Below are 22,816 nucleotides of genomic sequence, written 5' to 3'. Positions count from 1 at the left end.
GGATGGATGGATGGATGGATGGATTTGGGGGGCCCAGGGGCTGTGGAGGTCTTGGACTTCGGCCCAAAGGTCCAGGAGTAAGAACACCTCTGCCCACAGCCACTCTTTTGATAATTAAACTCAATCATTTTGATAATTAAACTCCCTTGCACAAATAATTACCGTATTTTACGGAGTATAAGATGCACTTTTTTCCTCAAAAAATATCCGCCCAAATTCAGGTGCGTCTTATACTCTGATTCAAAATGGCGGACATCGTGCGCGCCCACACGCGCCGCCGCGGCCCTTCTTCGAGGTGCCCGCTCCCACAGTGGGGAGCGTCACCATGGATGGCCCTTCGCCCGGGGGGGATGCGGTGGTCCTGGGCATGCTTGGTGGTCCTTCTGAGGACGCGGTGGAGTTTAGGGCTTGTCGGGAAAGAGAGGGGGGAGGAGGAGGAAGAGGAGGAGGAAGGGCAAGCAGGAAGGATTCGCTTCCCACCTCCCTTCCCCTCTCGCCGGGGCCTGCTGGGGCCTGCCGGGAGTGGCCTAGTCAGCCTGCCCGCCGCCCCCCTCCCCAGGCTCCCTCCGGTTGCCACCCCGATGCTGCTGCAGTGAGGGAAGCTGCTGTGCCGCCGCCCTCTGAGGGGACGCGGGGCCCAACCCGGAGACGAGCCTGCGCAGGCGAGCGCCAGCCCGCAGGAGCTGCCGGAGGCACAAGAGGAGGTGGAGAAGAAGGTCCCGGGTGGGCCCCGCCGGCAGCCACGATGAACAACAACCACCAGCAGCCCCCGCGGCTGCAGCGGGTCACCAACATGGGCTCACTGCTGCTCACCCCGCAAGAGAACAAAAGCCTCTTCGGCTTCCTCGGCAAGAAATGTGTGACAAGCTTGAAAACTCTGAAAAACTGGATTAAAATTAAGGTGTGCCTTGTAGTCTGTAAAATACGGTATGTATTTTTTTTTAAAGGATCTAATATTATAATGCAGCATCTATGAAGGTCAAATCGACTAAATCGAAAATTGAAATCGAATCAATCGAATAAATAAGGTGGAAGCAGCTGAGGACTTGATGAGGCTAGGAGCTCTCTCCCCTGCTCTGTGCAGGTGCTTCTACTGCTGCACTTCCCTTCCGGAGGAGGTCATGGATCAAGAATGTGGCTGATGAGATTTGGGGCTCTGAGTCTTTCATTGGGGGCCTGTGCCACATGGGCCACACCCCCTAATGATGCCCCTGGAGTGCATGTACATAAGAACAGCCCTGCTGAATCAGGTTCAGGCCCATCTAGTCCAGCATCCCGTTTCGCACAGTGGCCCACCAGATGCCACTGGGAAGCCCACAGGCAAGAGCTGAGGCCATGCCCTCTCTCCTGCTATTACTCCCCTGCAACTGGTATTTAGAGGCATCTTGCCTCTGAGGCTGGAGGTGGCCTATGGCCCTCAGAGAGGCAGTTCAGATGAAGGCCCCTGTCACACGATTAAAGGATACCCCAACAGCATGACAAGATGTCCTGCAGTGATGTCAGGACAGGCACACTCTTAGTGTGAGCCCATGCTAATCATGTGATGAAGCCAGTGATCACTTGAACGGGTAGTGGTTAGAGTGTTGGACTAGGACCGGGGAGACCACCACTCTGGGTTCCTTCTAGGAAGAGCAGAACATAAATGTAAATAAAATAAAATAAATAAATAAAAAGAACCTTGTTTTCCATCCCTGGCCTCTGGTGCTGTTGAGGCAGGCAGCTTTGTAATGCTGGGCCCAAGAGTTCTGCTGCTGCTCCAATGCTTTGCTTGTTTTTATTTACCCCCGGGTGACCTGCTGTGGAGGAATAGCTGTCCATCCCACTGCTTGCCACGAAGTGTGGAGGAACCCCACAGGTCGATCCCACCACTTGCCACCATGTGTGGAAAATCCGCACCACTGCTAACATGTGATGCAGATCTCCCTGACAATTTCCAGCTTAATCGCTGCCACCAAATAGACTTTTGTGCTGTAGGCTGAGTCTGCCACAACAGTCTTTGCTTGCTTTTATTTATCCCCAGGTGACCTGCACACAGGGACGTAACTATGATAGGGCAAGGGGAGACAGTTGTCTGGGGGCCCACTGCCTTGGGGGCCCCCCCAGAGGCAAGTCACATGACTGACTCCCCCAGCTGCGCACCCAGCTGGGCTTCCTTCAGTTGTATTCATCCTCCGAAACTGATGTGAGTGTTAAGACCTGGAGCTACCAGAACAGCATGTCTTTCTCTAGTACCATTAAATGACTTGCATCATCCACAATTTACAAAACGTTTTAAGAAATAATTTAGGATGGTGTTCTATTGTGGCACATAGGAGACAGACAGACAGACAGACAGACAGACAGACAGACAGATAGATAGATAGATAGATAGATAGATAGATAGATAGATAGATAGATAGATTGCTATGCTTTTTGTTACCACTATTCAGCCTCATTTAAGATTTCTGTACTTCATGAGCTGAGCTTCAGTGAGGGGGGGCCATTTTAAAATCTTGTCTCTGGGCCCCCTCCAACCTTGCTACGCCCTTGCACAAGCAGTGACCAATCCACATCTCTTTCTTTGGGCCTCCACCTTCTATAGAGTAGCCCATTTCCCTACAGAATCTGTTGACGGCTGTTTCCAGGCTCTTTTCCGTCTGATGTTTCAGCCTGCCCCGAGTGGATGTAAGAGTTGGGATCATTAAATACTTCATGTTGAAATTCCTCTGATCTCACCAACCCCTTTCCAGGTTCCAGTTCCATAATTTGGTTTGATGTTTCACTAATTTTCTCATTTTCCCTGTAATCAGAGGACAACACTTCCTCTTCTACATTAGGAGAAAATGAGCATCATCATCATGAGCTCTAGAAGTTTCCTGATGGGTTGACTGTGCAGTCTCACTCCCATGTATGTGAATTAACAGAGGATCACAACAAAGACCAGGTTTTTACTTTCCCTGGCTTCCTCCAAAGTAGATGTCGCAGGTGGGGTTTGTTTTCCACACTGACTTCTGGTAAGTATATATATTTGGGCACATGGTCCCAAAACTGCTAATAGTATAATGCCCTTATACAAAACTATGGTGTGATCACAGTTGGAGTACTGTGTGCAGTTCTGGCACCGTGTCTTCAGAAGGACATTGTAAAACTGGAAAAGGTGAAGAAGAGGGCAACCAAGATGATCAAGGGCCTAGAGCACCTTCCTTACAGGGCAAGGTTACAAACACCTGGGGCTTTTTAGTTTAGAAAAAGAAAACTAAGGGCAGACATGATAGAGGTCTATAAAATCATGCATGGTGTGGAAAAAGTGGACAGAGATAAATTTTCTCCCTATCACATAATACTAGAACCATCCCATGAAACTAACTGCCAAGAAATTTAGGACAGACAAAAGGAAGTACTTTTTCACACAACATATAATCAATCTATGGAATTCTTTGCCACAAGATGTGGAGACAGCCTGGAGCCTGGATGGCTTTAAGAGGGGTTTAGATAAATTCATGGAGGACAGGTCTATCAATGGCTACTAATCTACTAATGGCTATAGGCCACCTCCAGCCTAAGAGGCAAAATGACGCTAAATACCAGTTGCAGGGGAATAGCAGTAGGAGAGAGGGCATGCTCTCAGCTCTTGCCTGTGGAACATAGGAACAGAGGAAACTACCATATATTGAGTCAGACCATTGGTCTATCTAGCTCAGTATTGTCTTCACAGACTGGCAGCGACTTCTCCAAGGTTGCAGGCAGGAATCTCTCTCAGCCCTATCTTGGAGAAGCCTGGGAGGGAACTTGAATCCTTCTGCTCTTTCCAGAGCGGCTTCATCCCCTGAGCGGAATATCTTGCAGTGCTCACACATCAAGTCTCCCATTCACATGTAACCAGGGCAGACCCTGCTTAGCTATGGGGACAAGTCATGCTTGCTACCACAAGACCAGCTCTCCTCCCACAGCGGGCTTCCCATCTGATAGGCCACCATGTGAATCAGGATGCTAGACGAGATGGACCTTGGGCCTGATCCAGCAGGGCTTTTCTTATGTTCTTATGTTCTTAACTTCCCATCCTCCCCTGGAGGATGAATTGATCCTCCATCAATTCCACCTCAAAAAGTCTCCATGACCCTCGCCATTCAGTGGATAGTTTGGAAATTAGTGTCTCAAAGGCTTGTTTGCTACCCAGTCCTTGTACTATAACATATTTCCTTGGAACTATTGCATTTCCGTAGATTAGATCTGACCTTATTACAGATAGAGTTGCTCCCATATCTAAAATCCCTATGATCCAAGTGGTTTCCACCATAACAATCTCTCTAAGATTCTCGGTGATGATCTCATCACAGTTAGTCATGTGATGATGACTAACCCACAGCTATATTGTTCTATCTCCTTCTTGACCTTGCATGTCATGCTGGTTTATGATACCGGATTTCTATCAAAGACAGGTTTCAGATTAAGACATTTTTTAAAAAAACACGACCCTTTTGTCCACCAGTATAACACAAGCTATCTTGTTCTTTTTTAAAAACTCAAAAGACTTATGCGAAGCCTTTTCTTCTTCTTTTTAAATGGAACTTTTTGGTAACTGGATAAAATACATAGTTTTAAAATGTCTATCACACATGCTAAAAATCTCTGTGGGGTAGCTTAGCTGAAGGTTTGCAACTGAAGGGATACACTTGTTTAATCCTCATCCATATTTTGGGGTGGATTTCCACCCCCAGCTGCATAAAAGTACATAAACAAGCAAACTGCTGCACTCCCAGCCATGCTCTTGTTGTCAAGCTAACAAGAAACAAATTAGCCTGATTGCGTCTCAAATGTTCACATGCCCACCATCTTGAACTGGGGTGGATGACATCATCACAAACTACGCCATTGAGGTGTACCTGTGTGTCACTCACTACAACTGTACCAAATTTGGATAAAATCGGTTAGGCGGTCCACAAGTTAGCCCTCTTGCACTTCAAACATTCACACATCTGCCATCTTGGATTGGGATGTAATTACAAATTACACCATTGAGGTGCCCCTATGTGTCACCCACTACAACTGTTCCAAATTTGGTTCAAATCAATTAGACGGTCCACACAGGCTCGAACTAGCCCACAGGGCAACAGGGCATATTCCCAATGTGCCCCACCCACAGGGTGCCCTTGTGCCCTGCCGCACCTGGCAGCAGTGAATACTCCCACCCTTAAGCACCCATTCTGCTCAAAACCTGGTACCCTTCCCACATATATTCCACCGCCCTCTCAGTGCTCCCAGTCCAACCCTGGGTCCACAGGTTAGCACACTTGCACCCCAAATGTTTATACAGCTGCCATGTTGAACTGGGGTGGATGACATCATCACAAACTACACCACTGGGGCATCCCTATGTGTTCCTACAGCTGTTGCAAACGCGTTCAAATCAGTTAGGCATTTCACAAGTTAGCCCACTTGCGTCTCAAACATTCATGCATCTTGTAGTGGGTGGAAGACATCATCACAAACTGCACCATTGAGGTGTCCCTATGTTTCCCTACAACTGTACCTGATTTAGTTTATATTGGTCCAGGCACTGCAAAGTTGGAAACAAAGACACACAGACACACGCATGGAATGCTCGGTGATCTCATAAGCCTACTGGAAAGTAGACTAAAATTAGCAAAAAGTAAGGCTTTAAGAAAAGCCTAATTCTGTTCTTATGTTCACCATAAAGTACCACTGAGAGTGGTAGTACACTTCCAGCATAGCACTCTGGGAGTGGTACACCCTACACGGACTTGAACGATGCACAGTATGAATGATGCATGGAAAAAAATTGGAACTGACAGGAACCCTATTCAAGTAATGCTATGTGAATGGCCCCCAGTTTTCTTTCAATTATCTTTGTTGTGCTTATATGCAGCTAATATATTACCTCACAACGTGCTCTACTTTACCCCACTTAATTCCATGGTTATCCCGCCAACTGGGAAAGGCCCATGCCTTTATTCTGTACTTCAAAACAGTCAACAAAACAAACAACTAAGCAGACCCTTCACTGGGCTTAATGGGTGACTTCACACATAATGGTGGCAAGTAAGAAGGAGGGAACTGCTGATCCCAAAAAGCATGTGCATTTGGTGCAAGCTAGTACTTCTGGCCCTTTCTATGACATCCGAACCTGCTATGTCTGGTTGTCAACGTCGGGTCCCCTTTACCATCCTGACATTCGCCACCCAACTTCAATTATTTGCTATGTCGGTGGAAAGAAGGGACCCACCACTGGCAGCCTGACATTTCCGGGTTAGGACAACACAGAAATGAGCAGAAGTCCTAGTTTGCCCTGGAAATGTGCACTTACTGGGAACTTTGGTTCCCTCATGCTTACTTGCTGCCATTACGTGTGAAGCCACCTAATGTAACTGCCTCAGTGCATGTTAGTGCATGTCCATGCTAAGAACCAGCATGGTGTGTTGGACTACAACCAGGGAGACTGGCGTTCAAATCCCCATTCAGCCATGGAATTCACTGGGTGATGCTGGGCCAGTGACTGATCTCTCTGCCTAATCTATCTCTAAAGATGTGCAGAAAACCAGATTGCCCAGTTTGGTTCAAATCTGAACCGGACTCAAAAAAAGATGTTCAGAAAACCAGATTGCCTGGTTTGGCTTGAATTTGAAACCAGACCGGGCGTGTTCAGTTTTGGCACCCTGAACTAGGGGCCCAGCTCGGTTCGAGTATCAAACTGGTTTGGGGCCAGTTTGGGGGTGCCAGGGCTTTGTAAATTGGAAAAAAATTAAGGTCAACTTACTGCTGCCAAGGGCTTTGGTGGCCTCAGGGGGTGCTGCTGCGACTGCAGGAGGTCTCTGGTGGTTCCCCCTCCCCCCCCCACCACTGGCTTCTCCGGAACTCCCACAGGCTGGTTCGGCCCATTTAAGTGCATTTCTTTTTGGCCGTTTGAGAGTGCACGGCAGCCATTTTTGAAGCCGTCGCACATGCACACAGGCATTTGAATGGCTGGACCTGGCCACACAAATGGCCCGTGCACATGCACAGCAGCCTCAAAAATAGCAACCGCACACTCTCAGAGGGCCCAAATGGGCCAAACTGGCTGGTGGGAGATTGAGGAGATGCTAATGAGGGGAGGAGGAACTGCTGGAGAGCCCCTATGGCCGCAGTAGCAACCCCCACCCCCCGAGGCCAGTGAAGCCCTCAGTGGCAGTAAGACGACCCTTTCCCCCAAATTTGTTGTTGTTGTTGTTATGTTACTATTACTATTTAGCATATTTGTATAACATCCACTACTGAAGTCCCTTTTAATATTTACAATATTAAAACAAAACAAAAAAATGTAAAACAATTTAAAACATATAAAAGCTCAAATTAAAAGCGCTAAACCACTAAATAGCTAAAAATCTTGGCTGAAGAGATGTGACTTCAGTTGTTTACAAATTTACAATGCGCTGGCACCCCTGAACCGGCCCTGAACCAGTGCAGGCAGTTCAGCTCAGCCTTGAGCTGAATCAAGTCTGGTCTCCGGTCCAAGTTCAAGCCCTCAAACCAGGCCAGTTCGAGCTCAAACCAGCTTGAGGTCGAGCTGGTTCACATATCCATCCCTACCTCACAGGGTTGCATAACAATAACATAACCACTTTGGACTACTTGATGGAAGAGCGGGATATACATGTAACAGATGAATAATATTGAGGTCATCTCTTATTGTTACATTTTATTACCTACCTCACACGGTTACATAACCATAACATAACTATGTATACCACTTTGGGCTCCTTGATGGAAAAGCAGGATATAAATGGAATAAATAAATAATATTGAGGTCATCTCTTATTGTTACATTTGGTTCTTTTATTTACAAAATTCTCACATCCTAACAAAACATTAAAACAAGAAAATATAATGAAGAAAATTAAATTCACTGATTAACATACATCCAATTTTACTATCTTGAAATCATATAACTATTCAAAGGCAAGATGGTTAACATAATACTTAAATCTGATATTTTACCATTTTTATTAATAATTCTTCTTGCCTAATTATAATTGCATTTTATCTCATATTGTAACCATGCACCAACATTATATATTTTTTAAAATGAGCACATTTTGAGCTCCTGGTCACATTTTGAGCTCCTGATCAAGTGCTATAGAAGATACAGTACAATGGTTTATTAATACCAATGGTTTTTTTTTTAAAAAACACTCTAGTTAAAATGTCTAAATATTAAAAAGAGAGAGAGAGATAAAACAGGAAAACAGGAAACATGCCATAGCCCCCCACCCCCCCACACACACAGTGAAAGTGAATGGTGTGTCCACAAGTCAGTTATTATCCAAGGCGAGGTATAAACCAAGTGAATAATGACAATAAATATACTTTGAGATTACTCAGGTTATTGTTGGGAATTCTCTCTGGTAGGAGAAACCCTTATTCATTATAGCAGAGTGCACAGAGGCACAACACAGTGGAATTTGGTTAGGCATGCATGTATGCTGAGAGTAAAATAACTTGGAGCCAGTTCATAGTTTCAAATCAATATAAGGAGTATTTATTAGAGAACTCCATTCTAGATAGGAAATTGAAGAGATAGGATCTCTAATCTATCTATCTAGCTGGATGCAGAGGGATTCTGCATCTCTGCACACATGGTGCAGAGAGAGAGGAGCTTGCATGTTGCAAGGGAGAAAGAAGGGAAGAGAAAGTGGCAGGAAGGAAGGAAGGAAGGACGTCCCTGAGATTAGCAATCTACATATCAAAGGGATAGTGTCAGAATAGTAGAGGAGGGATGACCAGAGTCTTGACCCTCTAGTCTTGACCCATCATGAGAATAGCCTCATTGCCTCTTCTTGAATGCAGATTGTTTTTTGCTTGGTAGGTGTTCACCCTTTAAATAAAGAGGACACATTAGTAAGGGGCTCCCTCCATATCTCAGGATGCAGGAAACTCAGGTTTCACATTAAGTGTGAACCTGCTATTAGATAGATTGTGAGCCTTCTGAGACTGGCAACCATCTTTTCATTCCTTTTGTTATATAAACTGCTTGGAAAACATGTGTGTGGGTTTGTGTGTGTGTCTATAAAAGAATGGTATAAATATTCTAAATAAATATTTGAGTTGCACCTATCTATTACATTATATCCCAGCCTGCCTTGTGCTTCCTTGCAGTCTTTGGTACCAATGGCAAAATTTATTCGCCTGGAATAAATCAGAGGTTCATGAAGAGTGTGGGTTCAGACATAACATATATCTCAGTGGGAGCAGCTTTGGTTTGGCAAGCTAACGTCTTATCTTGGTTACACATCTTGGTTTGTGGCCTCAAGTGAACCTCAGGTTTCTGCTTTGGTGGGGGTTCAGACAGTCACAGATAAGTTGGTTACCGACTTTACAAGTAGATTGTGAACCCATGTGAACCCACTCTAAAAATAAAATTACTCAAGGGAGGCACCCCTACCAGCCACTGGGAAGGATGCTATACTGGGCTGAGTAGGGACAGTTGTTCTCACCCTGCTAAATATAAAAGATTAGTCATTTTAAAGGATCCAGTTAGGGCACCAATATTAATTTATCCCTTTGTGCTAAACAGAGTTGCCAACTCTAACCCAATTAAAACATAATGCTGTGTGAGTGTACAGATGTCTGTACATTCGTACGTGTTTGTGTGAATGACCGTACCTGTGTTCATTTTAAAAGGGAACCTGGATACAGGCCGTTCAAATATATGGTAGAGGTAGGAACATAGGAAACTGCCATATACTGAGTCAGACCACTGGTCTATCTAGCTCAGTATTGTCTTCACAGACTGGCAGCGGCTTCTCCAAGGTTGCAGGCAGGAATCTCTCTCAGCCCTATTTTGGAGATGCCCGGGAGGGAACTTGAAACCTTCTGCTCTTCCCAGAGCAGCTTCATCCCCTGAGGGGAATATCTTGCAGTGCTCACACATCAAGTCTCCCATTCAGATGCAACCAGGGCAGACCCTGCTTAGCTATGGGGACAAGTCATGCTTGCTACCACAAGACCAGCTCTCCTCTCCTGGTCTTGTGGTAGCAGGAAATGTACTTCTGTATCTGCAGCCAACATAACAAGTGAATGACTGTACCTGTGTACATATCTTATGTACCTGTGTGCACTGAACAGCTGGACATAACATGTGAATGGGACTTCTGACTGAACCTAAACTTGGAGATTTCTACACACACACACACACACACACACACACACACACACACACACACACACAATATTTTTCACAATTTCATGTGTCACCAGAAGATTGATGCTGACTCCTGGAGACTTAAGAACAATCCTCAGGGGATGGCAACTCTAGTCTTGAAAGCATGTAATTTGTAATTTGTCTATCCACAATAACAATAAGTAATCGGAATTTAAGGGATGAGTTAGATCTTCCTGTGCTGGATGGGGTTACACTCCCCCAGAAGGAACAGGTACGCAGCTTGGGAGTGCTCTTGAATCCAGGCCTCACCATGGTATCTCAGGTGGAGGCTATGGCCAGGAGCGCTTTCTATCAGCTTCGGCTGATTCAACAGCTGCGTCCATTCCTTGAAGAGAATGATCTCAAAACAGTGGTACATCAGCTGGTAACCTCCTGGCTCGACTACTGCAATGCACTCTACGTGGGGTTGCCTTTGTACGTAGTTCGGAAACTTCACTTAGTTCAAAATGCGGCAGCCAGATTGGTCTCTGGGGCAACCTGGAGAGACCATATTATGCCTGTCTTAAAACAGCTGAACTGGCTTCCGATATGTTTCCGGGCAAAATACAAAGTTCTGGTTACTACCTTTAAAGCTCTGAACGGCTTGGCTCTGGGCTACCTTAGAGAGCTCCTTCTTTGGTCTGATCCCCATCGCTCGTTGAGGTCATCTGGAGAGGTCCGTCTCCAGTTACCACCGGTAGGTCTGGTGGCGACTCGGAACCAGGCCTTTTCTGCAGCTGCTCCTGGTCTATGGAATGCACTCCCGGCAGATATCTGCAGTTTAGGCTTGCTGTCGGCCTTTAAGAGAGCCCTAAAAAACCTATTTATTTGGCCTGGCCTTCCAAAGTTTGTAAAGTGTTATTGTTTTTAAAAGTATTTTGATGGGTTTTAAATAGTTTTAATCATTTTTGAATTGTTTTTATACTGTTTTGAGCATTGTGTTTGAATTGTGGGTTTTATGTCTTTTAAAAAGTTGTTGTACACCACCCAGAACCTCTGGATGGGGCGGTTTATAAATGTGATAAAATAATAATAATAATAATAATAATAATAATAATAATAATAATAATAATAATAATAAATAGTAGTAGTGGTAAACAGAAGGGTTCTTATCCCTGGACTTCCAGGCCAAAGTTCAGGGCCTCCACACACCCTGGAGGCCCCCACATCCTCTTTAGTCAGTCCTGGGTAGTGTGGGTCGCCATGCTGCCCATGATGCGATGGGTGGCTGAGCATGATGACTGTGACCTGTGGTGGGTGTCAAGCATGACCTCTGCTTTAGAGACAGAGGGAAGGGGCGGGGAGAAATATGAGGGATGGGGATGTGTTAAGTTGCATGTTGAAATATTCCTGTTATTGTAAATGTAAGAATAGAAAATATACCTGTTTTCTCGTCTAACATTCTTGAGGGTTCAGTGGTTGTTTGTGCCCTCAAGTTTGTGCCCACATGTTAAAAAATACTGTGTTTGTCATGGTTGTGTGTGTGTGTGTGTAGGGGGATGATGCTTAACTTGCGGTGGGGTGGGGGCTCCAAAGGCCTTTAAGGACAGGCTCCAAAGCTGCCTAGATGCACCTTCGGCGGTAAGAGAAATAATGCACCTTTTAAAAGCAGGCTCAACACTTCCGAGCTCCCCACCCTGCAGATCCCTGCTGCCCTGTTGGCAGAAGGGGTTAAGGAAGCGGGAAGTCGGTAGGGGGCGTTAAATGGATGGAAACAGTAGCAGGGACTTTTTAAAGTTTGTCCAAGATCAGGCGAAGTGGAGGGAGGGAGGGAGGGGGACCCCTTCCACCGCCCCCCGCCGCCTCCGCGAATAGAGGAAGGCGCGGGGTTAACCTGCAGCTGAGGCGCTTTGGGAAGGAGGAGGGAGGGAGCTTCCACCAGCGCTCTCCGCTCGCTCCCTCTGCAACTTTTGCCTTCTCGCTGCCCGCCTTGCACGGGAAGGAGAGCTCCTCCCGCCAAGCTTGCAGCCCTCCGGAGCGGCATCGCAGCCTCCCAGCAGCCCTGCAGGTAATTTCACGCGCGAGCCTGGGAGCTCCCGCAGGAAGGCAGGAGGCGACCGTGGTGGCGAGGAAGGGGATCTCTCTGCCCCCCAACCGCCTGCAAAAGACCGGTTGGGGTGCCTCGGGGGCGCGCCGAGAAGCGCTTCCCCCTCCTGGATGCACCCAAATGGGTGCATCACTGCCGCGAGGGCGTGGGGTTGCGATCGATTGCCGCTGGTGGTGGGGACCTTCCTCCGGAGCGGTTCGCTTAGGGCGTGCGTGGAAGCGTGGGAGATGCCTGCTGAAGGCAGAGAGCCGATGACTGTTCTGATAGTTTGATAGTTTTAAATAGTTTTAACGTTACTCTAAATTTAAAATTACCGTAATGTTTTAAGCTTGTGTGCATTGTTTTGTTGTAAACCGCCCCAGAGACTTGTGTTTGGGGCGGTATACAAATTTGGCAAATAAATACATAAATATAAAATAAATACATCTTCAGTTGGGGACGTTTCCTGATCGGATGAAACGACCGAGTCAGATCATTGCCGTCTCTCTCTCAGCGTTGCCTGCTCTGGCAGGCAGCGGCTATCTAAGCGGGGGTCTCCCGCATCAGCCGCTACCTGATTCTTTAACTGGGGATGTCAGGGGTTGGACCAACTGGAGATGCCATGTTCTCTACCAGCAAGCTGCAGCCCCTCCCTTGAGCACAGCCAGAAGGGCACTCTTGAACTGTTTGTCTTTGATCTGGTAGTCCCCCAGTTAGGACCAAAATGTCAAAAGGAAAGGACGATCTGGAGGGAGTGTTGAGGAATATGTATTACACTGATGCCGTCTTTCGTCCTTCACTGAATTCAAGGCAGCTTAGCTTGGGGTCCCCACGGAGTCCAGGTGACGGATCAGAGTGGCGTGGGGTAGGGGGGATTTCTCCAAAGTGGAAATTCTCTCTGGATTTCAGAGCTCTCTCCCAAGACAAAACTGACATTCTCTCTGGATTTTAGAGGTTCCTCCCAAGGAAATTTTCAGAGAATGTTCTCAGATGGCTTCTCCGAAGGGACCTGCTTAGCTTTGGCAAGGTGGCTGTATCATGTGACTCCAGACTGTGTTCTAGGGATAAAGGACGTGCCTCTTAAAGTAAGGAGGCTATGAAACAATTCCTGGCAAATTCCAGTCTATCTCTATGGCCACACATTTCCTCCTGTTGCAGGAGTGTAGCTATAATTGAGCGGATGGGTTCAAAGAACCTGGGGCCCCCCAGCTCCTGAGGGGCCCCCAGATCCACCCTATTTTCTTCATTATCTCCCTCACTCTGAGGGAGAGGGGCGAACACAGGCCCCCTCTGCTCTAGCTACACTCCTGTCCCGTTCCTAACAATGTAGGTAAAAGGATATCTTTGGCTGCAGTGTTTTATTTATTTATTTATTTATTTGATGGATTTATATACCGCCCCCAACCAAAGTCTCTATTATGATTATGACTTTCTATCCCACCCTCCCTCCAAGGAGCTCAGGGCAGTTTGCATTATTCTCCCTCTCCTGGTTTATCCTCACAACAACCTTGTGAGGTAGGTTAGGCTGAGAGAGAAGGAACAAAGTTCCCCAGTGAACTTCATACTGGCTCATGGGTGGCCAGAACCTCAGCGGTATACTCGTGAGTCAAATGGGCCGTAACCCAAAATTTGGCTTTAAAAAAGCCAAATCTGGCTTTGAACCCAAGTCTTCTGATCCTGATCAGTTCACCACCGTGTAAGACAGTGTGTGCTTATGCAGTTGTGTTATACGGATTGATTCCTCTCACCCGGTATTGCCTTCTGGCAGCAAACCAGGACCTTAGACAGAACCAAGTCTTTTCCAGTACTGCTGTGCTTTTTGAACGGAGGATCCCAGGCATAGAACTGGATTGAACCTGGGACCTCCTGTGTGCAGAGTGTGTGTGCCACTATACAATGGTGCCAGCTTCCAAGCTTTGCAGGATTCTTCCTCAGGTAACTTTGCAGTGTTATAGAAAGTGTTATAGGAATACGCATATCCCTACTAGGGCGAAGGAATGTTTGCTGAAGCTAAGCAAGTCTGGGTCTGACCAGTGCCTGGATGAGAGACCTCCTGAGAGCTGTGTGTATGAGAAAGATGGGAGACAAATGTAATAAAAACAAGAGCCTCCCCATCTCTGACAGCTTTTTAAAAGATCCTCAAGACACATTTATTCACTCAAGCTTTTAACTAGATTTGTAGAATTGTGGCTTAAGACTGTTTTAAAGGTTTTTAATCCTGTTTTAATTTGTGCTATGTTTGTTATAAACCTCCCAGAGACATGAGTTTGGGGTGGTACCATATACTGCATACATACATACATACATTAGATATCCTATATGCAAGTCATGGGTCTAGGCCAAATTAGGCTGCCTTGAGTCCCCAGATATTGTTGGACTACCACTTCCATCATTCCCAGTCATGGTAGCAGGCCACTGTGGATGGGGATGATGGGAGTTGTAGTCCAATGACATCTGGGGACCCAAGTGTGAGAACCTCTGGGGTCCTTGATAACTGCCCCAACCCAGATGTTAGAGGAAGTGGTTGCCATGGCAATGGGACTTTTCAACAGGCTACTTTGGAGAAAGACTGGCTCACCTTCAGTTGCGTCCTCAAACCAGCTCTCCTGTACAGCTAGTTGTGGGAAAATGCAGTTTTCCCTGACTTTATATCAGCTAAAGTTTGGGGCTATAATGATAGCCACTTTCCCCCTCCTTTTTCACCTCTGCACACTGTCGAAGGTTTTCTTCTCCATGTTTTCTTCTCCATTTTGTTTTTGTTGTGTTTCTTTTTATGAACTGCCTAGAACCTTTGGAGTCAGGTGGCATATCAAATTTTTTTAAAAAAAGAATGAATGAATGAATGTTAGCCACGCAACGTCCTCACAGGGTAGGTCAGCCTAAGAGCTAGCAGTTGACTGAAGGTCACCTATTTTATGGCTTCGCTCAGATTTGAATGTGGTTTTCCCTGGTCCTGGTTTTAAAACTACAAGCAGCTCTTCTTTTGGGCTGCCTTATATTACTGCAATGGTGTTTTGTCTGCTGCATTTACTTCTTTTATGTACTTTATATGTGAGATTAATTGGTGTAATTGTTTTTAATTATGATTTAATGTCTTCTTGTCAGTTGCCTTGAGAATTTTTATGTGAAGTGGAAAGCTGGGATAGGAATCCTTAAAATAAAATAAAATACATTTTCGTGCATCTGGAACCAAGACCATTGCAAGCTGACATTTACATAGGAACATAGGAAGCTGCCTTATAGCAAGTCAGGCCATTGGTCCATCCGGCTCAATATTATCTATGCCAGGCCTGCTCAACTTTGGCCCCTCAGCTGTTTTTGGACTTAATTTGATCAATTAAGTGCCGTCAAGTTGATGTCGACTCTTAGCAACCACATAGCTTGATTCTCTCCAGGATGATCTGTCTTCAACTTGGCCTTTAAGGTCTCTCAGTGGTGCATTCATTGCTGTCCTAATCAAGCCCATACACCTTGCTGCTGGTCGTCCTCTTCTTCTCTTTCCTTTGACTTTTCCCAGCATTATAGATTTCTCCAGGGAGCTGGGTTTTTGCATAATCTGTCCAAAGTATGCTAGTTTGAGCTTGGTCATTTGTGCCTTGAATGAAAATTCTGGATTGATTTGTTCTATAATCCATTTGTTTGTTTTCCTGGCTGTCCATGGTATCCTCAAAAGTCTTCTCCAGCACCAGAGTTCAAAAGCGTCAATGCTTTTTCTATCTTGCTTCTTCAAAGTTCAGCTTTCTACCACTCCCATAATCCCTAGCCACAGTGGCCAGTAGCCAGGGGTTATGGGAACTGTAGGCCAACATCTGCAGGAGGGCCGAAGTTGAGCAGCCCACGACTATGCTGACCGGCAGCGGCTTCTCCAAGGTGTCAGGCAGGAGATATCATGGATTGAACCTGGAACCTTCTGCATGCAACGCAGATGATCTCTCATTGAGCTATGGCCTTATCCCCCATCACATTTTGCCCTGGGGCTACCTCTGTAGCCCTGGCTGGATCTGCCAGCATTTTATTCTAACATCCATGGAAGGATTGGGGGCAGCAACCCTGGCCTCTTCTGCATCTGGTGAGCCTATTTGTGCTTATGCATTACTTTCCATACAGTGAAAGGTGACATGTTCAAGCAATACTTTTCCTTAGTTGCAGAGCAGAAATGAACAGGAGGGTGATGCTGACGCTGGAGAAGGTCCAAGGTTTCAGGCAGGAGTCTTTCCCTGCCCTCCCGGAGATGCCAGGGATTGGACTCGGGGCCTTCTGCATGTAAAGTAGATGCTCTACCACTGCACTTCAGCCCCATCACTTTGTTTACCTGTGGCAACTCAGACTTGTCATCAGGTGACTAATCAGGGAAGCTTCTGCCAATTCCACTCTCCTCTTCTGCCACAAATAACTTGTATTGGTGGGTGTGGCCAGATGGGATAGTGATGGGGTTTTCACCAAACCACTGTGGCTGAGGATGATGGGAACATCTGGGAACCCAACATCTGGGAACCCAAAGTTAGGAATCCTTGTTATAGTAGGGGAGGCTGTATATAAAACCATGTCCTGGAATCAGAAGGTCCCTACACTAAGGAAGCGCTTGATAATGAGAATGTAGTGTTTGTTTTTGTGGGGTACTGTGGGACTGGAATGGAAATGCCCTTTATGTTAGATTAGATGTCCCTTGATCTGATCTGATCCATCCTGCAAAGCAGTGCCTATGCTCTTATCTTTTGTGGTGTTCAGGAATAAGGAACATCTGTCAGCCTTCACACAGTAACAGTTGGCATTCGTATAACACATTTGAAAGTGCGTCCCATACAGAGGCGGCCCTTTCATGAGACGAGGTGAGGCGGCCGCCTCTGGTGGCAGATTGTTGCAGCGCTATCAGGAGGACAAGATGCCCTGTGCCATTGCCATCGAAACAGCTCTTCAGGACTGATCTGACTCTTGTAAGCTTTGCAAAGAGCACTTCCCCTCACACTCCTTACAAAGCTGGCAAGAAGCACAAGGAGAGAAGAGGAGGCAGTTGGCAACCTTCCCTTCTCCAAGCTCTCTGCGCCACTTTCAAAGCTTGTAAGGGTCCATTTTAAAAGCAGACTGGCCCCACCCGTGTCGGGCAAAGCAGCATTTGACGCCTTGCCTCAGACCCTGCAGCAGCTTGGGCCTCTGCTGTTTTCTACTTTTATCTTGGTAACCCTTACAAGAGCCCTCCAAACTAGACCAGTATTATGATCCCTGACTCCCATCGTTTTGCAGCTGCACAGGGACTCAGAGTCATGGCTTGTGGCTGCCATGGCTCTAACCCTTCCCAAATTGGAGGAAGGGGTGGGTTCTTGTCTCTGATGTCAGCCACTACTATCACTACTACTTTGAATATTTTATGCTGCTTTTCAACCAAAGTTTTCAAAGCGGTTTACTAGTAGTAGTAGTAAACCGCTTTGAGAACTTTGGTTATTCCTACTATTAGTATAGTAGTAGTTCTATCTATCTATCTATCTATCTATCTATCTATCTATCTATCTATCTATCTAATTCTCCTAAACGTACCCGTTGCCAATCTCATGCGTGGCAGCTCTCGCAAGAGTTTGCAAACAGCTGCCTGGGGGGCAGTGTCAGAGAGAAAATGGCAGCAGCATCTGGCCAGCGGGGAGGGAAAGCGCCGCCGGTGGCAGGGAGGGAAAGGAAAGCCATGCGCAGAACAGACTGTGGCTGGAGGCGGGGGGGGGGGGAGGATGACAGGGAGAACTAGGAGCACAGATGGTCTGCGCTGGATCAGCTAGTTAGTATTCTTCTTCTTAGTAGTAGTAGTAGTACTAATAATGATCATAACATTTATTTATTAGATAGATAGATAGATTTCTATACCGCCCTTCCAAAAAACAGCTCAGGGTGGTTTACATTAAAATAAAATAAAATAAAATAAAATAAAATAAAAATGGATTCTTATCCCCAAAGGGCTCACAATATAAAAAGGAACACAAGACAGACACCACAACAGCTACTGGAGGGATGCTGTGCTGGGGATGGATAGGGCCAGTGGCTCTCATCCTGCTAAATAACATCATCCCTTTAAACATGTCTCTTTGCTCAGTCAATATGGGCAATTGTCTAACTGAGTTTAAACATGTCTCTTTGCTCAGTCAATATGGGCAATTGTCTAACTGAGTTTCATAGTATCTGGGCACCGTCAAAACACTGTGAAAGGTAAGGGATGACCCGCTGTGCCCCCGTCCCGCCTCAGCTCAAGAGGAGGGCAGGTGTTTCTCACATTCACTATAAGGAGCGGATTTGTGGCTGCCTGCAGGTATTCAACTGAGAGAGTCGTGGCTTGCTTAAAGCCAGCTGGTGGATTTGTGGCTGCAGTGATCTTTGAAGTGGGGACTTTCTGACTCACGCGTCATTCAGGTCTCCTTATCTCTGACTGCACTATTTTGTATCAACTAGGAAAATAATAAGAAGCTGCCTCATGTTGAGTCAGACCCTTGGTCCACTCAGTATTGTCTACCCTGACTGGCAGCAGCTCTCCAAGGTTTCAGGCAGGGGCCTTTCCCAGCCCTCATTTAGCTTCTGCACAATGAACGTTATCCTAGCAGCGAGGGCTGCCTGCCTAGAAATGCGCTCTGGAGAGCTCCCAGCAGCAGTGGCCCCCACTGGCTCGAAATTGTTTCGGGGGGGGGGATTAATTCCTCATGGACCAGCATGGAATGGCACTCAACTCCTCACGGACTGGCACCGGTGGTTGAGAAGCACTGCCATAGATTAATTATGTGTTGTGTGGGGAAAGTACATCCCTTTGTCGGTCCTAAATTTCTTCGCAATCAGTTTCATGGGATGATCCTTCGTTCTATTTTTATGTAAGAGGGAGAAATCTCTCTCTCTCTGTGTCCATTGTCTTATGGGGCAGGGAGCTCTATAGCCAGGTGCCACAACAGAAAAGGTCCTGTCATGGGTCCCCACCACCCACCAGATTGCGAATGACTGGGCAATGTGGAGCAGGGCTTTTGTCCATCATGGCTCCTTCGAATGCTCCTGTGTGACAAACGCATTTGCTGCATTCATGCTTTTTAGGTCTACATACATGTAATGCATGGCCTTCAATTAGGGCCCTTTTTTTTATTCCTACAGTAGGTAGCTTCATAGTGAAATGCCATTCCACTGTCAGCCTCTTCCTTGCCAAGATCTGGCACAATTTCCCATTCCTTTTCTGATGGGAAATCCTATGTGATGACCATGTAGAGAAGATTATAGGGTGGTTTCCTCCACTTCCTATATATTGCATCTGTGGCTGGCAGCCCTGCGTAAAGAACGGAAAGGCATATCTCCCTCCCCTCCTCCTCACTCCGTTACCACTTCCAGGCTCAGGACTGGCTGTCACTGAAAGCTTCTGACCAGTATGTTGCTGGAGAGGGTCAACGCTGAAGATGTTGGCAAAGGTGAAATATAATTGAAAACCTCAGGGTCTTCTTCACTGAATATTGAGTAGTAAGGGCAGAGGCGCTCTGACTCCTGGACTTCCAGGCCAGACTCCAGGGCCTCCACACCCCCTGGAGGCCCCCACATCCTCTTTAGTCTTTACCGGGTGGTGTGGTCACCATGCCACGCTGCTGGCCCGCGCTGTGCTGGGTGTCTCAGTGTGACCGTAACCTGTGCCAGGTGGTCAAGCTTGACCTCTGCTTTAGAGACAGAGGGGGAAGAAATATGTGGGATGGGACTATGAAAGCAATTTGTTATGGATGGCTAACAAATAAAGTGTATTATTATTTTGATGATGATGATTGATGATGTTATGTTGTGTGGTGAAGTGTTTCTGCAAATGCGTAGTTGCATAAATATACCTGTTTTATATTCTTCCATTGTGAGAATATAAAACTCTGTGAGTTTATTTGCAGTTTGTGCCCTCAAGAACCTATGTTTTAAAAATACTGTGAGCCGGGTCTCACGATCAGTGAGACCTGTGTTGGGAAGCTAGCCCTCTCTCCCCGCAGACGAGCAGGGAGGGAGCCCTGGGCGGCTGGATTGGCCACTCACATGACTGCCGGCTCCGTGACGGAGCCAGTGGGGGCTGGGGAGTTTGGGGGCCACACGGGGCATACTGGGATGATCCCCGAGCCGGGAGGCTGCTTTTCAGCCTCCTGCCGGGGGTCTACTTGTGAGTAGCCATGAAAACCAGGTTTGCTGAGCTCTCGCTCCACAAACCTGGTTTAAGGGGTGCGCTACTTGAGCGGGTTACCTGCTCAAGAACCACTGGGCTCATAGCCCGATTTTCTACAATCATGTGAATAGCCTCTGTGTGTGTCACGGGGCGTGTGTGTGTGTAGGGGGATGATGCTTAACTTTCAGTGAGGGAGGGCTCCAAAGACCTTTAGGTCTAGGCTCCAAAATTACTTAGGTGCACTTCTAAGTAAGGGGAACTGTCCTTTATACCATGAATTCCCAATATTGGGTCCCCAGTTCTTGCTGGACTATAGTTCCCATCACCCACCACAATGGCTTTGTCCAACATCTGGGAACCCAGAGTTGCATACCCCTGCTTTATAATGTAAGCCCATGGAATTTGCTTCCAATCCTGAAGGTGGATAAAATTTGCCCTGAAGGTCGAAATGTTCACATGGGAACCTGATCATGTGAAGTTCTCATCACATTTCATTGAGTCCCTGACTTTCTTACTCTCCTTATTCCTATTATTGCTTTCCTTACTGTATGTATATGCTGCCTTTCAACAAAATGTGCAAGGCAGCTTGCAGTGGTGGTGTGGAGACTTTCTGAAGCAAGCTTGCAGTACAGTCAGCAGCTGAAATAATATGAATTTGCAACGGAGGATAAGCACATCAGTAAAATCAGCAGTAAAAGAATAAAAATATATATTCACCCTTTGTCAAAACATAGCAAATGGATGGAGACCGGTGGGTCTCTCTTGGGAGGCTGTTCATGGAGGCACCACGTACAGTAAGCTTTATTCACAAGCCGTATTCGTACCTTATGCATTCAGACATCTGTGCACTTGTACAAATTTTTCAATCTCTATTATGGTCAGCCACATTAGGTAAAAGGAGCATGTAATATTACAAGCAGTTAAAAGCAGATTAAAGGCAGAAAAAAACACCTCATAGCATAGACACTATAAGGTTGCAATAAAAATTACTTTAAAGTAAAGATAAAGGTAAAGTGTGCTGTCAAGTCAATTTTTACTCCTGGCACCCACAGAGCCCTGTGGTTTTCTTTGGTAGAATACAGGAGGGGTTTACCATTGCCTCCTCCTGTGCAGTATGAGATGATGCCTTTCAGTGTCTTCCTATATTGCTGCTACCCGATATAGTACCAGCGGGGATTCGAACCGGCAACCTTCTGCTTGTTAGAAAAGCTAAGAACTATGAGTATCTGTAAAAGAACTATAAAATTGCTAAAACAGCAGGGCGTGTCTATGAAGTCACAGTAGGGCTAAAATCTACGAAATGCTGTTAAAAGTTACATGCTATAAAATTGCTATGAAGCTAAAATCAGTAAGACCGTTTCTATAACATATTGAAGATAAACTGAAACATTAAATGCAGTAGGGATGAATGGAAGATTATTTCAGACTGGCGGTCAGAGCCCGGTGAATTCTGCATGCTGCCGCACAGAACTTGGCAACATTGTATGTCATAGATGGATTACAGTCTGAGAGTAATAGGGAGACGTAGTATTGGCCTGAGCATCTTGGCGACCTGTCAAGAAGCGGGAGGATAAGGGCATTTTGTACATCTCTGTAGAACAGGCAGTGAAGGAGGACATGCTTAATAGTTTCGACTTGCCCCGAGTTACAGGGGCACAGATGTACCAGGAAAGGAATCTTCCTGTATTTTCCTTCAAGGACAGCTGAGGGAAGGGCATTACAGCGAACCAGGGTAAAGGCCTTTCTGTGATTAGGTACTTATAGCTTTGTGTGGTACCCAGCAGGTGTAGTTATGTACCTTAGACTTTCAGAGAGAAGAAAGTTCAGGGACCTATCTAGGTCAGCTTGATGTTCTGTGTCAATTATGTACTGTTGGTAAGTTTTATGGCCTGCTCATAACTCATGGATAGAAGGTGGGGAGGGGAGAGTCCAAGTAAGGATAGTTTCGCAGATAGAGATTGCTTCAGATTGCTTCCATGTGGATTGGAAACCATCCATCAGTGATGAGGAGGCTAGGCCCATTGGGAGGAGGGATAATCTCAGCCAGTAATAGAGTATGGACAGCCAGACTCTGGCCTTCACTTTCACCAGACCTGCTTAGGAACATAGCAAGCTGCCCTATCCTGAGTCAGACCATAGATCGATCTAGCTCAGTATAGTCTACACAGACTGGCAGCGGCTTCTCCAAGCTTGCAGGCAGGAATCTCCCTCAGCCCTATCTTGGAGATGCCAGGGAGAGAACTTGGAACCTTCTTCATACACACAGGCAGGTGCTCTTCCCAGAGCGGCCCCATGCCCTAAGGGAAAGATCTTACAGTGCTCACATGTGGTCTCCCATTCATATGCAAACAGGGCAGACCCTGCTTAGCTAAGGGGACAAGCCATGCTTGCTACCACAAGTCCCGCTCTCCTCTCACAATGGCTTCCGATGGTAGTGCGGCATTAGAGGCACAATGGGGGACTTGCTGTACTGCTCTTA

At 46.4% G+C, this 22,816-nt stretch overlaps 1 protein-coding gene across 2 annotated transcripts in view; it reads left to right on the top strand.

Moving 5' to 3' along the window:
* The first annotated feature begins 11,963 nt into the window (after window positions 1–11,963).
* EFEMP1 (EGF containing fibulin extracellular matrix protein 1) overlaps window positions 11,964–22,816 on the top strand; it is a 100,552-nt gene continuing 89,699 nt past the window's right edge. For both annotated transcript variants that reach the window (XM_053246415.1, XM_053246404.1), the window contains exon 1: window positions 11,964–12,182. The gene's annotated coding sequence lies outside the window, so the exon portion shown is untranslated. The remainder of the gene's footprint in view (window positions 12,183–22,816) is intronic.

Source organism: Hemicordylus capensis, chromosome 1 (assembly GCF_027244095.1).
Source record: "Hemicordylus capensis ecotype Gifberg chromosome 1, rHemCap1.1.pri, whole genome shotgun sequence".
Classification (NCBI taxonomy): domain Eukaryota; kingdom Metazoa; phylum Chordata; class Lepidosauria; order Squamata; family Cordylidae; genus Hemicordylus; species Hemicordylus capensis.
Note: the sequence above shows the minus strand (reverse complement) of the source record. Positions and strands in the feature narration are given on the sequence as shown.